Source organism: Podarcis vaucheri, assembly GCF_965113315.1.
Source record: "Podarcis vaucheri genome assembly, chromosome: 5".
NCBI lineage: Eukaryota > Metazoa > Chordata > Lepidosauria > Squamata > Lacertidae > Podarcis > Podarcis vaucheri.
In genome coordinates, this window is record NC_138763.1 from 103,947,258 (window position 1) to 103,960,791 (window position 13,534).

The window sequence follows — 13,534 nt, forward strand, 5'->3', positions numbered from 1 at the left end:
AGTGGTACCTCGGGTTATATACGCTTCAGGTTACATAAGCTTCAGGTTACAAACTCCGCTAACCCAGAAATATTACCTCGGGTTAAAAACTTTGCTTCAGGATGAGAACAGAAATCGTGCGGCAGCAGCGGGAGGCCCCATTAGCTAAAGTGCTTCAGGTTAAGAACGGACCTCTGGAATGAATTAAGTACGTAACCAGAGGTACCACTGTATTTAGTGTGAGATTTACAGAAGCCGCTGTGGCTTCTGTTTGAAATCAAGGATGTCTTGCTTCCGCTGTCTTGCCGCTGCCTCCTCCAATGTGGCAGCCATGATAGCTGCCGCGGCCTCCATGGCGGCCTCCACTGCACTCCCGGAAGCAGGCACAGCACATCTAGAAGCACACTTCTGGAAATGCATGCACCACTTCCGGCAGCCACGGTGAGGCCGCAGTGAGGCCAAGGAGACTGCAAAGAGGCTGAGGAGGCTGAGGAGATGTGGGGACAGCATGATGCGGGAAAGGGGATGCCCCAGATTTGGGTGAGAAAATGTTGGAGGGTATGGCAGTGGAGAGGTGCAAGTGGAGGTTTAAACCTCACAATCCTGGTGCACTTAGGGTGAGTGCACATGTGACAGACTATGGCTATGTACATAACAGAGTATTCAAGCACATACACAGATCCGATTTTTCCATGTGCACTTTTGTGCATGCCTTCAGTTGAACTCTATCTCAATATTTCCAATCCACACTAGTGGGTAGTGCTTGATGGAATGTATTCACACTGTTTGTCTCCCCATCCCCTCAATTACTACTTCCTATCCTCCCAGAGCGTTCTATGGGATGTTAGGTGAAGAACAGTGCCTTTAGTGGGGGGCATGTTGTGCTCCTTCTGGGGTAGTTTGTCCGCCCTTGGTCCCCACTCTGTGGCTCTTAGAAGCTGTCAGCATGTGACAGTGTCCACACCCCGGGAAACAGCCTGACTGCCAGCTAAACCAGGTGCGGGTAGCCTATGGGCCTCACCTGCATGCGAAGACAGGCTCCGGCAGATTGAGCAGACGAGACCAATTGTGGGTCCAATAGTCAAGAAGGCAGCTTCTGCACATGCTATAGAGGGAAGTGTGAGGTTGGTCAACCAAGGAAGATAGCCCATCTAGGAGAAGGAAAACAACTGCTGCTTTGCAGAATATCTTCAGGGGAAGAAAAGGCTAAGGAATAAACCCTACACGAACTAGGAGTGAAGTTCCTAAGATGGTTGGATGGCACCTTGTATACCTCCTTTCAGCAACTCCTGCAGCCAAGCTGGTGCTAAACGCATCGCTCTGCCTTCTTTTGGACCATATCACGGAGGCCGAGAAGGAGGTCTTGCCCACGACCTCCATATGCACTGCTCAAGCCACTTTGGTGCTGTAGATGCAGCAAAACGTGGGAGGCAGCAGTTATGAGTTTGCTGCAGCCACAGCAAATGCTGTGATTCTTCAACAGATTGACTTTGCCCCCAGTGGCGCACTCCACTGTCTCTTCAGACCGACGGATGGCAACAACAACAAACAACAAAATCCTCTGAGAGTTCTGGAAACCCAAGGTCCCTTGTGGGCATGGGCACAAGTATTTGTTGGCCTGTGCATTTAGCCATTCATTCATTTATGAGATACAAGTTTTCTGATATGCCAGACTTGGAACAAAATAGCCAGTTGTCTTTTTGAAAAAGTGTGATCCTGTGCTCAGTCTCACCAGCAGCTCCCCAGGAATGCCTCACCATTGAAAGTAGGGGAGTGTGGTGATAAAATGGCACCCACCCAAATATCCCTGAACATGTTTTAAAAACCTACCCATACAATGTGCTACAGTACAACCAGTTGGGTAACATTTGATCCTATACTGGATTTTTTTCCCTTACCACATTTCCCACAGATTGGAAGAATTCAAATTAAAGGGGGGTAAAAGTGCAGTTTGCCACTTGGGTGAGGACAATCTCATTTGGAGAATCCTTAAAAAATGAAAATATTGGATAGATCAAATCCACTTTAAAATGCCTTGTGTACATAGCCTGTGTGTGTGTATCTTTATGCATGTGGGGCTGAGTGGAGGAGGAGGAGGCTTTGTGATATGATCGACAGACAGACAGACAGACAGACCTTCTGAGTGGACAAAAGCTGTGCGTGTATCGTGTATATGTGTGTGCGTGAGAGAGAGTGAGTGAGTGAGTGAGTGGGAAAGGTGAGCTTAGCCTCTCCCCTCCCTTGGCACATGGCATCTGACCCACCCCTGCAGGCTCTGCTTGGGATGACTGGTCTATTAAAGGACACTGAACTAAATTATCAACACAGGATAATATCCTTTACCTAATTTTGTATAAGAGTTCATACGTACTTGAAACCCAAGGAGAATCAATTTTAAATTATGAGACAAACATCTGAAGTGGAAATAATTATGAAGGAAGAGAATGGAAACTGTGGAGATCAGCTTGGGATAGAAATATTATGCAATTTATTCACCGTTTAATCTGTCTTTCTCAAACAGAAAGATAAACAATTTTCTTGCCATTTACTTGCCTGCTTCTCAAGCCACACACGTAGTCATCCTTGACCACAGATCTTCCAAATATTACAGTGCTGACATGATCACTGTCACTTGTGGGTGGTGTCTGACGGGTGATGGAAAACCAAATACTTTGGATCTTCAGAACCACAAAGTTTATTGCTTCTGCTTCATCAGAATGTTGTTCATAAGTAGGTTGTTTCATTGAGTTATAAGTAGAGATTATTAGGGCTCTCCATAAATTGATGAAAATAAACATCATTGTAAACATACATGAAGCCTGAAAAAATATCCCTAGCCACAGGTTGGATGAAAAACTAGCCAGTTTAACTGCTCCAAAACAATATGAAACTACAGTCTGGAGGGAAAGAATCCAAGTATGAAAACTCCACTCACTTTGGCCAAATGTTAGGTACCCAAATGATGTGAATACAGAAAAGTATACGGCCGCAAACAGAGTCAAATTAACAAACTCAGGAAAAGCTACTGACATTGTTTTTTCTGCAAGGCGCACATTGTACAAGAATCTGAAATATCGGTATGGTTTCAAAATCAGAAGGAAGACCAAAAAACCTGAAATCATCATGTAGAGTTGATCGATTTGGGAAACTACATGGAAGGGAACAAATTGTTCTGGATTAAGTAGATGAAATTCCAACAATGTAAATGCCAGCTTAAATTTCAGTGCAATTAACAACAGAAAAAACATAGAGGTTGTCTTTATTGCAAAGTTATTTACGTTAGTTGCTGTTTGAAGATAACCTATCCTTTCTTGACGTAACATGTTAAATTCATCAGCAAGATAAAAGGCAAGAATATACACTATAACTCCATACACAACCCTCTTAGAGGTGGGTTCATACTGGAAAATAGAGAGTTTGTAAGAATGAACTACCAAACTTGAATTAACGACACCTACATCAGTAGTCTCAAATACGATAGAAATGCTGCAGAATAGATCCACATCTGGATTAAAAGTTGTTAACTCAAAAATCACTGCCCAGGTCCGATTATCAAGCCAGTTGTTTCTTTGCAGATCATCCATCCTCATTGTTGTATTGGGTCGTTGCTCTCCAGGAAAAAAATAAAAGGAATATCCTCCAGGCCCGTATGAATCTACAACACCATATGATTTATATTCCCATTGGTCAATGTCTGACTGGTATGTAAATCCTTGAAAACTGCTGGAGTGCTTGGGAGTTGGTTGATTGGTTGGGATTGTCCATGACCCAAGATAGTTACTTTGATCTTCTGGATCACTGTTATATTTATAGCGGCAGTGGCTTTCACTAATCATATGACCTTGCGCAAAGTTGCGAGCAGGGAAACATTCCTTTTCAGTATTCTTCGCTCTTACTTGCCTCATTCTGGGCAAACCAAGAATTTTAGACCAAGATTCTGAAACATAGGTAGGGTGGTAGTCATTATGTATTAAGGGCAGAAAGACGTTGCTCGTCCACATGTAAATATGCTCCAGCTTATTTACATCTGATAAACCAAACGAGAATTTATTATATATAGCTTTATTGTAATAAAAAGTGGTGGTGGGTTCTGCGGAAAATGCAGCAATGAAAACACAGGATGAATAGACAATGTGAATTACGATGTCCTTTACAAACACAAATGCTAAGTGTTGAGCCCTTACTCTTTTCCTCAAGACTATGACTTCATCCTCTGTTAAAGGTTCATATTCCTTGCTGTGTCTAAGTTTGGAAAGATCATGGTGAATCTTTCTCAGATCTTTCTCATCCACACTTGATTGGATCAGCTTCATATTCTGGTACTGTTCTGTGCTTATCCAGGGGATGTTTTTACAGTATTTGAGACTTATAGTACTCATAGCAGATATGAGAGACAACTTCATGGTTTGCAGCAAAAACACACTCTCAAAAAATGATGTCATGGATGCTATAAACCACTCCATTGATGTTGTATAGCCATAGGTCAAACCATATAATATAATGAAAGATGAAGAAACTCCAGATATGAGAAAGACCAGTGTCCAAGAGACATATCTGCACCACCACGAAAAGCGTGGCTTTTTACTAAAGAACATGAACTCTGGGTGCAGTGGCTCCTCATTTTCGAAAGTAGTACTGTCTGTTGCATTATTGTTGCTAGCATTGCTTTCTGATAATGGCAGATGCTGGTCTTTCCCATTTGAATAGGCTGATTTGCCTTCTTTCTCAAGGGTTTCAGGCATAAGAGAGGGGCTTCTTTTTGACCCATTTCTCGTGTTATGCAGCAAAGGCTTCTCCTCGGAATATGTAAACAAGATTTGTATGGTCAGTTGTAAAGGAATAGAAAACAAAGCGCTCACAAATCCAATATACATGGATTTCAGATACCGTAGTTGCACTGAAAGAATCTCCCGATCATCTGCACCACTGAAGAACATGATGTTGAATAGCAAATTACACAGCATTATTACCAAGCAACAAGATACCCTTTGTACCCTTGTGAAAGAACCGGTGACAACCTGAGAAAATATTGAGAGCCATATATGATTGTCTTCCAAGTCCTTGGCAAAGCTTATCCAGAAGTAATCCATTTTATCTAAGCTTGATTTTAGGTTTTTAGCAACAATTGATCGTTCTATTTTGCCATCAGCCTTGCCAAGACCTAACCAGTTTCTACATATAAACAGCCAAGATTTTTTAGTGTGCATATTTTGTACTTTGATTCTGCTTAAGAACCAGTTAGGGGAGGAACCCCCTGTATTGTGCCAGACATGAAGAGAAAGAAGATCCCCTAAATCATATTTAGTAGTTAGGAGAAATGTGTCAACAGCTGCACGAAAGAGAGTTGGAAACTGTGGGTGTTTCAAGTGATGGACATCACTGACACCATTTTTACCTATCAATTCAAGAAAAACATCTGCTGTGGTGCCTGACCCCAAGCGACTTCCTGTGTATACAGTGACCACATAGCGCACTTTATGGTAGGGGTCATTGTCAGGTAAAACTAGTATTTTGTTTTTTCTTTTCAAATCAGCTTTATCTTTGATCATGGCCCAGGTAGTACACAAGATGTAGGCTGAAAAAATGAAAAACACAGCCAGCATTGTCACTGGGTTTGTGTCAAAGTCTGCTGAGAGGACCTTGTTTATATCCAAAGGATTAGGGTACAAAATGAAGCTGCCAGCTACAAATCTGACAGCATGAGAAGCCTCCTGTGATCGGCGTCTACTTCTTGTTGTGCTGTGGGCTTTTGCTTCACAGATGCAGTGTATCTTGGACCAGGTGGTCTGAGAGCCCAGACGGCACAGTCCTTCTTTCCACTGTTTCTGAATGCCATCCATACCTAGACAATTGGGTGTATAAACAGCAATGCGGACAATCTTTCTGGTTTGTCCTCTCACAATTGGGTGTGATTGTAGTACAACTGAAATGTTCCACTTGCTTGCTTTATTGCCTTGGAGCGGAGACTGAAGCAATGACTGAGGAAGACAAAGTATGCGCACAGCCTTAAATGCACAGTTAGTGAGGCCAGGATTCATTTCACGTGGTGCTGGAGGTTTGTCATGGAAAACAATATAAGAAGCTATTGGAGAATGGCTGACATTGAGTCCCAGAAAGATAGATATGTTGAAAGTCACTTTCATATTGCACAAAATCTGGATAAATACATACTTGAAGTTTCCTTTGACTTCAATACTAAATCCACCAGTTGTTTTGGAAAGCTTTTTATCTGGCCCAATTGTCAGATTAAATGTTGCAAAGTCCTTATTTTTCCTTGGCATGATAACTTCCACCACCTCGGGGGTAACCCCCAAGATATCACCATTAGCTTTGACTCCTACCATTTTGAGTCCAGTCACTACTGTATGAATATCTGCTGCATCTGCCATCCAAGGGAAGGGATTCTCTTCAAACACATAATGCACTGTGGAAACCACAGCATCTGCTGGTAACTCAATGTGGTTCTCCTGCTTCAGCTGAGGATAAAAGTAGTTCTTGCATTGTCTTCCCTTAGAGAAAGTCCTAGAAACCTCCCACTTTTCACCTTTCCATAAGTGAACTGACCAGTTTTTAGCTTCCATATTAGTTTCATGTTCCCCAGGGACTTTACCTTGTAAGATGAGGTCAGCTAATATTCCTGTCACAGAAATTATTTCTTTAATTGCATTGACATTGACATTTCTATGGTTTAAGAGAGAAGCACTCAACACATTGGACAAGCCAGTAAATATACCATTGCCAAGGACTTCTGCTTCCTGAGACCCTAGATCTTTGTCCCTGAGCCTTTTGAGAGCTTCAGTGGCCTCTTTTAGTGTTCTGACCGCAAACAGTTGTGCTTTCCTATTAACTTCATTAGCATCCTGTGTCACTTGACAAATACTTGAGACCATTTGGGCTATCATCTGTATTTCAGTCAAAGGAATCACTGCAGACACATTAAGGAGGATTTCCCGCAAATCAGTTTTAGAGCCTTGACTGGTTGGCAAAGTCTCAATATTATTTAATACAGAGGCCACCATATAGGTAAGAAAGCCTATATTAAAGTAATCTTTAGTTTCAAAGAAAAAGGACATAGGGCCACTTTGCCCACTGATTAAACCATACAGTTCACGGAGAAGAACAGTTGGTTTACTTATTGGATCATAAACATTTGCTTCCAAAGTTACTTCAGAAAATACTCCATAGGCATCATATACTTGAACATATACGTCTAAGGCATACTTTTTAGACGGAATACCAGCAGGGAGAAATGATGGAGGGGTTTTTTGCTGATGACCAATATACACTATTATTCCAAATGTATTATTTTGCACAGAAGATATTGCAGTCATTCTTGTTAGATCTGAATGTGCTATCACTTTGTATGTAAGAGGTCCATTTTTTTCTTCAAATCCAGTACACTGGACAACGAATTTTGTACGGAATGCTCTGCCTTCCCTTGGATAAATGATACATTTTCCAGTCCGAGGTGGAGAGCTAACATAAAATGAATGCCTATAAACAGCTGATTGTTTTCCCTTTGTGCTTACTTTCAGGCTAAGAGTATAGAATTTGTCTTCCATGTATCTGAATGCCCATGAATTTATATGCATGTATGGCTTTGATCTCCCAGTTGTAGTTTTGGAAGCCCAATCAAAATGTATTTCCTTAGAGTTTGCTGAAAGAAGTGACCAAAGGTAGACTGTTTGACTAGTTTTTGCACAATTTAGACATCTTGCGGACAGAATGAATCGCTCTGTTACTTTGATGGTTTTCCCACAATTTTCTAAACAAGTGGCATCCAGTATTGGTACAGAACCAGGCAGCACATGAACTGTTTGGAATGCATGGGCTGATTTGTGCTGCTTCAGAATTACTAGAATAAAATAATATTTTGTGTTTGCCTGAAATGTATTAGGTTCTACTTTTTGAACTGGAGCACTTGAATGTGTCCAGCGTATATCTACTTGATTTGGACAGCATTTTCCCTCTGGGCTCAACCTCATTGTTGAATAGTCCAATTCCCGTTTGGTGCAATACCAATTAAAGGTGATTCCTTCAAGGGGGTTGGCTGAATAAGGGTCAGAAGAAGCAGATGCATCCAAAGTCCAATGATCAGAAACACCAACTGTCCGGAACAAACCACCAGCTATGATTGCTACCAGGTCATTTTCTAGAATTTGGAGAAATACTGAATCAGACTCCATGATTTTTATATTATATGCAGGAAGGTACACTGTCATAGTCATATTTACATGATGAAAGCCATAAAATAAGACATTTCTAGGTATATGAAATATGATTCCACTTGTATTTATCTCATCAGGTAGCTTAAGAGGATTTGGCCAGTCTGGAATAGAATATGCAGCTTCAAGGCTATAGATTTTCCACAGTATATCTATATCTGCACTTGTCCTGCACTGTGCCTTTGCAGTTGCTTGCAAGGTAATTGCTGACTCTCTCTTATAATGTATGATTGGATCAGAGAAATCGGGTTTATGGATTATAGCTGTCAGTTCATGACAGTAACTTTGCTGACAGGCCACTGTTGGGTGTAGGACCTTTGACGCGAAAGTATTGATACTGGCTTTTAAAACGGCACGTGCAAGTCCACTTTTGCTGCAATTCACTTTGGCTACAAAGCCCATGTATTGTGAAGGTCGGATAGATAAAACAGAGGGAGGGAGAAAATGGGCAGCATCTTTGACACCGTTACTGTAAGAATAAGTGTTGTTCCAAAGGATGTACTCTTTCCTGGAATTAAAAAGTTGAAGGTTGAAGGTCCACTCACACTGCAGCAGTGGATGTTGCACGGGAATAAACCACACAATATAGACCAAACTTTTGTCTGGAGAATGTCCATTGAAAACGTGAACTTCAATATCTTTTTCTCCTAGAGACCTGAACAAAGTCCCTTTCCGGTTCAGATACACATGGATGCTGAACTTGGACAATTGCAGCTGCATGAATTCAACAATGATCAGGTAACAGAGGCTTTGCTCCTCGTAAAAGATATAGTGGGAGCTGTAGCCCTTCCTAGTGGTGGTAGTAGTGCTGTCTTCCTGTGTAGAATAGTACAATCCCAGTGTATGGCTAAAAATGTAAATGCCTCTTCTGGTTTTCTGTGGATTGAGTGTGAGATAAGTTGCGGCTCCAGTGCTTGCTCTGAAAATCAAAGTCTCATTAAAGAAATCAAGTTTTCCTGCCAGCTTTTCAGGCATCTTCTCATTAGTACGAAAATAGAGACTGGCCACCACTTTCTCCCTGGAATTTTGTGGTTTGCGAACAGCACAGAAATCACTTTGCAGAGCAAAAGGATTATAACTGTAGGAGTCAGACCATTCCTCCAAACCCTGCACATCCACCAGTGTGTAAGCTGTTATTTTGGAGCTGAGGGGTTGGAGAGTCCATGAAAGATTGAGGGTCCTGTGAGGAAGGCTGAGCAGTGTGGAGGAGGTGCTGAACACATGGAGCAGAGCAGGCTGCACATAGAAGCTCAGGCTACGTCCAAGTGGAGGTCCATTCTCAATATGGAGTGAAGCAGTGTAGAATCCACGGAGCTGGTAGCGCACAGTTATGTAGTAGCTGTAATATGATGTACATGCTTGGTGCATTTCTGCATGAGGATAAACAGTAGGTGCAAGTGACTCGCTATAGAGGTTGCTGGGGATGAGGAGGTCTTCAGGAATACCCCCTTGACTCTTGAAGCGGTAACTCCAGGTGGAACTCTTGAGGCGTGCACACCAACCCAGCTGCACTGGTTGCCACTCATGAATAGGTAAAGTACGTGGCGAGAGGAGGAAAAGACGGACATCCTGCCTGGAAATTTCAATTGTCAGGTTCTTATGAGCACATGTGGCTACATGGCACGAAACGGATACACACTGCACTGTGACACGAATAAAAGCCCATGGTGGGTGGAGGCCTCCCCGAGTCAGAGCTGCGCCTAAGACCAGCTCACCTGACCAGCGATTTGTATTCTTTACCAAGATGGAGTCTTGGTACCACTGACAGTGAGGAGGGGGTACCGTGTCCAGCTTTTCCTCCTTGATCTCTGAAGGCAGACTTTGGGCTCTTGAATACTTCAGGTCAATTCTCTCATCCCAGAAACATGAAACACGAAGTTCATTGTCATGCTTCTGATAGACACGGTGTTGTGGGTTTGAGCAGGTGACCAACAGTGGGGGTGGTAGAAAACGAAAGGGTACAGCTGTTGCATACTGAGAACAGCAACAGAAGAGGAAGACAAGAAGCATCTTTGGTTTGATGGTTCAGGAGCAGCAGCTGACTACCAGCATCAACAGTTCCACACACAATAATTGTTTTAATTCTAGAATCTTTTACTTGTTGCCCCAAGCAACTAAGGTTCATGTGCAATACAGAAGTAACATTACTTTCTTTATATTCCTGATTCCTCATCTATCTATCTATCTATCTATCTATCTATCTATCTATCTAGTTGATCCTGATCTTTTTAAATATAAAGCAATGATTATGTTTGTGCTGTACAAATGAATAAAAGGTTATGTATATTTACTTGAATGAATTGCTGGCTATTTGCATTTTAGAAATTCCATAGGCTATTATTTTGCCTTCATTGATTTGAAAGTTGCATGCAGTAATATTGCTGGACTCCCACTGGGTCAGAAATTATAAACAGTAAATATAGTCGCCTATTTCCTATACATCAGTACAGTGGTACCTCGGGTTAAATACCTAATTCATTCCGGAGGTCCGTTCTTAACCTGAAACTGTTCTTAACCTGAAGCGCCACTTTAGCTAATAGGGCCTCCTGCTGCTGCTGCGCCGCTGGAGCACGATTTCTGTTCTCATCCTGAAGCAAAGTTCTTAACCTGAAGCGTATGTAACCTGAAGTGTATGTAACCTGAGGTACCACTGTATAGGTTAAAATTACCTAGAAAATATAGACACTTGTTAGCATCAGCAAGAATATATATTGACATTTCAAATTTAATTTTTATATGAATGATATGGTTAAAGTTTTAGATGAGTTGAAATTCGCTCCTGTTGCTATTTTGTATCAAAAGTTATTACTGATGTATTTCTTTTATCCATGATTTGATTATGGATGAGGAAGCCGAGTTGGTTTGCATTATCAAGACCTGTCTGGATGGGCACGGTGGAGATGGTCTCACCCTGCTTTGCCCACCTGGGTATTCAGTGGAGCACTGGGCACACTCTGGGGTCAGATAGAATTTACTGTAGTCTATAGGGATTATTTCTCTCTCCAGGCTTTGCCCTGCTTGAATGGAGACCTAGAGGGCTTGTGCCTGGTACTGGACAGTTGGTACAGATTAAGGATTCTGCTTCACTGCCCAGCAGAGTCCCTGCCTGAGCTGACAGATAGTCTTGGAGGTGGAGTTGAGGACTCCAAAACTGTTGGTTCCATTAATTCTGGGGCGGCTCAGGACCTTATGGCTGCTATGTTGAAGTCCTGGCTGACTTGTGGAATACACAAATGCCCTTGGGCCATGATCACTCCTACGTGCCCTCTCCTGCTTTACCTTCTTCTTTTTCTTCTTTGATCACTTATAGCACAGTAAGACTGTCTTCCATGAACACAGTATTAACAGTGAGTCCGTTATGGGGTTTTGGAAGATGCCTGTGCATGAATCAGATCAGTGCATGCTGACCACCACACAGGCTTTGCAGTAAGGCTCTGTTACGATAGCATGCTGCAGCCTTCATTTGCCTTCACAGCCATTGTAACATATCACTTATCTTCTGCCTATTTTGCCATTGAGGACTTCCTGGATCATTCTTTGTCTACTGCAGGGCTAGGCAACCTAAGGCCCTGGGGCCAGATGCGGCCCAATCACCTTCTAAATCTGGCCCGCAGATGGTCCGGGAATCAGTGTGTTTGTAAATGAGTAGAATGTGTCCTTTTATTTAAAATGCATCTCTGGGTTATTTGTGGAGCATAGGAATTCGTTCATCCCCCCCCCCCCAAAAAAAATAGTCTGCCCCCCCACAAGGTCTGAGGGTCAGTGGACTAGCCCATGGCTGAAATAGGTTGCTGACCCCTGGTCTAACTCCTTCCCCTTGACCTTACTGCCTTGGGTGACCCTACCAGGAGTACGAGACTCCGGACGGCTTTGCTCACAAGGGTAACAGGAACATTCAAGCCCACTCCCCATGACAAGGTGATGGTCCTACTTTATAGAGCCCACCTGGCTTCTTGCTATACATCAGAGCTAGGAAAATTAAACAAGTTGAGGGACATGAAATATACTCAGAGGCGAGAGTGGATTTCATGCTCTTTATTCAGCTCATAGTGGTGAGGAGGAATGAAAGTTCCCCCCAAAATCTGCTTTATATACATTATTTACACAATGGGACGCATGTGATTGGCTAATTCCGGGATTCTCCTGTAGGCCAATCAGGTTGCGGATTCACTTCCACCTGGAGCTGGATTGGGTGGCTCCTGCGGACCAATCATACTGCTGCATTGTTCTAGGACCAATCAGACTGCTGCATTCTGAATCCTATTGTTCTAGGACCAATCAGACTGCTGCATTTTGGATCCTATTCAACTCAGTACATAACAGGACAGATGTAAACAGGGCTTTTTTCAGCTGGAACATGCCAGAACTCAGTTCCAGCAACTCTCAGGCAGCGTTCAAAATTAGCTGGGTGCCAGCCCTTTGTGAGGAAATGGAGGTGTCCAGGCGCCAGGTCAGTGCCTAATGTCTCCACCTGGCCGGGCTGGTGTGGCTGCAATGTCGTGCCAGTCAGCTGGTGTGCACAGCACCAAGACTCCCCAGCTGAAAGAGCCCCCATCCCGCTCCTGCTTGCCTGCCAGCAGCCTCAGGCAGCCCCACTCTGCAAGCCACAGATGGGGTGGCTTTGCACCCTGGGCCTTGCAGACTTTGCCCCCCAGCCACACGTCAGGTTCTGTGCACTTGGCTAGCGCCGCCTGTTCCGTCTTGGGGGGGGGGGCGAGCGGGAAGAAAGAGGTAGCTCACCTGCCCCCATGCCGGCGAAGGAAGCCTCAGGAAGGAGCCCCAAGGAAAGAGAGATGGGCTGGCTCCTCTGGGGAGCTGAGCGCCCGTGGGGAGAGCTGAGGTGGTTTATAGCCAAACCATGATGTTTGGCTGATGATACATTGTGATGTCGAAAACCTAACATTGCCTACCCCCACCCCCACCCCCCAGTTATGCATTTGCAGCAAGTCACACTGGCCTCACACAATTCTCACAACTTTATAGTTTCACCCTGAAAAGGCCACCAAGTTATGGGCCCCTGTATTCCTTCCCCGACTCCGATGGGGGTCTGACCTTGAATCCAGACAGGACAGGGAGAGGAGGAAGAGCAGGCCATTGCTACAAAAAGTGACCAAAAGAAGCTTCCCCAACACCATTTATGAGCTCGTTGTTTCCAAAGCCTGAGAGGGAAGCCATGAGCTCGTTTCCCCCCAAGAATCCCGAGAGGTACACGTGTCTGCACCGCACACTTGAAACAAGTACGCGCGCACCTACATTCTCGGCACACTTCAGAAATTAAAGTGGCCCCAATTTAAATGCTTTCCGTTTAAGACAAGCACCCCCAAACTGCG

The 13,534-nt window shown here is 43.6% G+C and overlaps 1 pseudogene across 1 annotated transcript; it reads right to left on the reverse strand.

Annotated features, from left to right (window-relative positions):
* Positions 1 to 2,444: 2,444 nt before the first annotated feature.
* Positions 2,445 to 13,253, reverse strand: LOC309532583 (polycystin family receptor for egg jelly pseudogene; annotated as a pseudogene). Its single transcript has one exon. The product of its transcript is annotated as a polycystin family receptor for egg jelly pseudogene (transcript).
* Positions 13,254 to 13,534: the final 281 nt, after the last annotated feature.